This window comes from Rosa rugosa, chromosome 4 (genome assembly GCF_958449725.1).
Source record: "Rosa rugosa chromosome 4, drRosRugo1.1, whole genome shotgun sequence".
NCBI classification, from domain to species: domain Eukaryota; kingdom Viridiplantae; phylum Streptophyta; class Magnoliopsida; order Rosales; family Rosaceae; genus Rosa; species Rosa rugosa.
This window is the reverse complement of record NC_084823.1, coordinates 53,714,251-53,718,905: the sequence shown is the minus strand read 5'-3', so window position 1 is coordinate 53,718,905 and position 4,655 is coordinate 53,714,251. Positions and strand designations below refer to the sequence as shown.

Genomic DNA, 4,655 nt, shown 5'->3' with positions numbered 1-4,655 from the left:
AACCCCTATCAATTCAAAGAAAATGGAAAAATGGACCGTTGGATGAGATTATTACAATAAATTATGAGTGTGGTAAAAAATTTAGCCAATTTCACCATATTTTCGAATCCGATCGAATTGGTCAACCGTCGTCACTTGTATGTTTTCTTGGTTGACCGATGACATGACGACCGAGAAACGTGCTTATTTTTTCACATCATGTTTGTAAATATTCCATCGATGGATGTGTGTGGACATGAGATTAAAAAAAATTAATTTTAATTACAAACACATTGGCCTATACAATTTTCATCCTAAAGTTGTATGACTTATACATTACATTTAAATTGTTGAGGTTTATTCTAAAGCAACCATGAAGTGGAAAATGAATTCGGAGAAACCAACCGCTCGATGGAGAGATTGTAATGTTTTATGGTGGTTGTAGAAAATTCAGCCAATTTGGTTCTCGTTTCGAATTCGATCCACTAGGTCAAACTTAGTTACTCTTATAAACCTATATTTATATATCATACACTCCAAAGAGCAACCCCTATCAATTCAAAGAAAATGAAAAAACCGACCGTTAGATGAGTTTATTACAATAAATTATGAGTGTGGTAAAAAAATTTAGCTAATTTCACCATATTTTCGAATCCGATATGTAGAATATATATATATATATGCACTAATACACATATTCTATATAGAAGTATAAAAACTTCCACACACACACACACACACACACAATATATATATATATATATATATATATATATATATATATATATATATATATATATATATATATACAGATCCTATCCAGAGCGGAGCTCCGCTTTGAAAATTAAAGTGTGAAGTTCGAGTTTTGGGTCACTTTTCGGTCGCATATCCACATCTCGACCGTTCAGTTTTTAGGTACTAGTGTATAGATCGTCTCTGCAAATTTTCAGCCAAAATGATGATCGCTAAGGCATTGATAACTGCCTTCAAGCTAGTACGGTTCAGGTTGACAGATTCAGTCCGTCCATTGGTTTAAGCGAGTTAGATACCTCAACGATCATCAATCTGGCTGAAAATTTGCAGAGACGATCTATACACTATTACCTAAAAACTGAACGGTCGAGATGTGGATATGCGACCGAAAAGTGACCAAAAACTCGAACTTCACACGTTAATTTCAAAGCGGAGCTCCGCTCTGGATGGGATCTGTATATATATATATAATATTTTACAGGCTTTTACGGGCCGGGCCGGGTTTTGCGGGCTTTTGGCGGGTTTTTTGATCCGCGGGTTTTTTGATGAGGCCTATTTAGCTCTAGGGTTAAGCCCACTTTGGAGTAGGCCATGGTCTCAATTTTATATTGGATGCTGTTGAGTGATTTCTATTGCTAATTTTTAATGAACTCTTCCTTCAAAAAAAAAAAAAAAGTTAGACGTCAAGGCCCCACTTTGGAGACGTTAATGCTCTCAATTTTATCTTGGATGCTCACTCGAGAAGTAAATGGGCTCGAGTCACGATCCCGGTCCGAAAGAAACGCAGAAGTCAAGGCCCAACAAGTAAATTAGACAATTTTGGCATACCAAAACCTAACCTAATAACTAAGACGACGTCAGCCGCACATTTACACAGAATTATATCTCTCCTGTATTTAGGCAAGAAGACAGAAATAGTTTGCTTTAACCAGATCGCACTTATAGAAAAGTTCATACTCTATCTCTCTCTTTCTCTCTCTCTCTCTCACCCAACGCAAGTACGCAACTATGGCCAAGAAAGGCTCTTCAGATCTCAGAAGCTGCATGCACCAACATTCAATACCAGCAAGAGTTTTGGCATCAACCATGGCCTCTAGGGCAGAAAAGGCTTCAACCATGAGATCGATCTCGGCAGATGCACGCCAGGCAGAGGTTGAGTTGTTTCTTTCCAGAAACCATGGCCTAGGAGAAACTATGGCCTAGGGCTTAGGGAGGCCCTTCAAGTCCTCAGAAGATTCAAGGATGGGGCTCAACCAAGTCTTCAGATTCAAGGTCAGCCCGGAAACAAGAGTTGAAGGAAGAGGTGGTCTCTGGCCAAAGGGCAAAAAAAAAAAAAAAAAAAAAAAAAGAAAGAAAGAAAGAAGAAGAAGACTAGAAGAGGGTGTTCTGACTGGGCCGAATGGAGAACCCAGTTTGGGCTTTCCTTGTACTACCGATCTGCACTCAGGCAGGCCCAATTCGAATTTTAATTCGGTAAGATCTAAAAGAAAATAGCTTTAATCTCTCACTTTTTTTTTTTTTTTTTTTTTGAGAAGATAGTTACTTTAGTTTACTACGTAAACAAAGAAAATTCACATTTTATTACAAGGTTTTTCAGAGCTTATCAACTCTATTTCCAAACACTTAACTACAAATCATTGTAATTTGCAGAAGTCCAAAACAATTGTATTATGACTTGGCATTATGGAGATTTCAGTCGTTTTATAGGGTTGGGGCACCAAAGTTGAGGTTGAGCTCCGAATTCTAATAGGAGGCCATCAAGCCAACCCTTGCAGCCATTGCTCTGTGTCTTCTTCTCTGCTATCATCAGGTACTTCTTCTTCTTCTTTGGGTATCAAGATTCTGGCTTTATGAAAATTGTGTGTTCATTTCTTTTATGAAAATTGTTTGTTCCTTTCCTTGTAATCTTGTGCTTCTCATTTTTTGTATCATACATCAGGTTCATGTCTATTGTTTGTTACTGTATACATGGAGTTCATTTCCTCCTTATATTTTGCATCATTTCTATATTGACTGAAAGGAAACAGACAAGTGTATATTGGTCACTTTATGAAGTTCGTATTTGAAGGGATTTTGTGTTGTGGGCTGTTTGGGTATTGTGAAGAGAACTAGAAAATGAGGTGGGTGCTACTTAGAAATGGACTGTATATGGATTTCAAGAGAGGGTTTCTCTCTTTTTGGTCTTTCTAACCCAAAATTGGGGTTCTTGCTGGGTTGTGGGTATCATGTTATTCACTGTGTCACACAGTTGTTGTACTCTAGAGGGTAATGACCTGATGCAAATTCATCAGTACAATTTCATGCAAAATTCTCTTGGATAAAACAGTCAAATTGCTTGGCATGACTCATTGTTTCTTGTCTAGTAAGGCTTACATTATCCCTTCCATCATGTGATAGTTCTTGTCTTATGCTAATTGTTTGGCCTCATTTCATTTTTATAACTTATAAGTAAAGAATAAGGTTTCCTGGTTCTTGTTGTATTTGTATAGGGATCTGTAATTTGGGGAAAATGGGACTGCTCTGGCATATCAATTCATATGAAATTATATGGTTTTCATATGCAAAATGGTTTAGTATGTGGATGTTTAGTTTTGGGAGAATAGGATCGCTTGGCTTATCAAATTATTTCAAATTAACTGGTTTTTATATGTAATCTGTTGAGTACCGACCCCAAATATCAACTATAGTCTCCCTCCGTCTCATATTTAGATTTGAAAGTAAGACGTAAGAATTAAGCAGGTAGGAATTCTGTAGGCAGATGTAGTACACAGAAATGTTCAAGGGAAATACATGTTTTCATGATTGATAAACATGTTTGCCTTAAATAATTAGGTTATTGAACACAATTGATTAGCATGCTAGTTTCTCTTGTAATCTTGTGAAGTTGTGAAATTGTTTGCATAAAACTCTAATTTGTGTCTCCTCAACAGGATGGCGATGGCATCTTTGGAGAGACTACGATTCTTTGCAGTAGCTTTTAGAAACTTTGAGAATGCAAGTCGGGATGTTTACGATAATCCTCGCATTAGAACATGTTTTAACTTGCACCAATTGCGTCACTTACATCTGCATATGAGGGAGATGAGAGGATAGAGGAATATAACAGGCTTGCAGGTCAAGTACAAGCAACTGCAAATAATTTGGACTATCAAGATGTGATCATGTTGGAGAGGTGTGGATTTTGAGATGTTTTTGGAATTTAGGAAGGGGCCTTGGGATTGGAATGGTGAGGTTCGTATGGTTCCTGGAGTTACCCCGGAGAATAGGATTTTTATCGAGCAACGTGCTGCAGTTCATTTTATTCCATTGGGTGCTGATGAATGATGATTTACCTTTCATCTTGGGGCACGTCTGAGCATAGGAGTACTCAAAACTTGCGCAACCAAATTTGTATCTCATGCTTTTTGTTGTCTTGAAGTTGTTCTATGTCAGACGGGTAGTTACATTGTTAAAATGTGATTGTTTTTCTGAACGTATTAATTTGGTCATTATGGGAATGAAATAATTAATGGATTGCTCTTTAGAATAGAATAATCACTTAACTCGTCATGGTAGAAAATCGCTTGCCCAGAAACAGTGGTTTTGTCGGATTTCTTATCTTTTTTATTTGATACAGATATCCCAACAACGATTTTCAATAGTCAGGGATGTTAACTTCATTACAGAATAATTATTTGATCTGTTATATGGTGTGAAACCTATTTTGTGCAGTGGAAAGCACATTGATAGAGGAAGCGAGGACTTTATTTTCACTTCTTCTTTACATGTTACCTCTTAGAAATGTAATTAGGCAACACATGTTTTAGTTAGGATCGCGCTTTTGTTTCCTGCATTTTAACCACAATGATTTTTCTCATATACTTATATCTATTGTAACTATCTCAATTGTGTATTGTAATTTTCTTCCCTTCTAAAAAAAAATC

At 36.7% G+C, this 4,655-nt stretch overlaps 1 long non-coding RNA gene across 1 annotated transcript; it reads left to right on the top strand.

Moving 5' to 3' along the window:
- The first annotated feature begins 1,634 nt into the window (after positions 1–1,634).
- On the top strand, positions 1,635–4,206 carry LOC133745251 (uncharacterized). Its single transcript, XR_009863529.1, has 3 exons — positions 1,635–2,205; positions 2,383–2,542; positions 3,663–4,206. It is a non-coding gene; the product is annotated as an uncharacterized LOC133745251 (long non-coding RNA).
- The last annotated feature ends 449 nt before the right edge of the window (positions 4,207–4,655 follow it).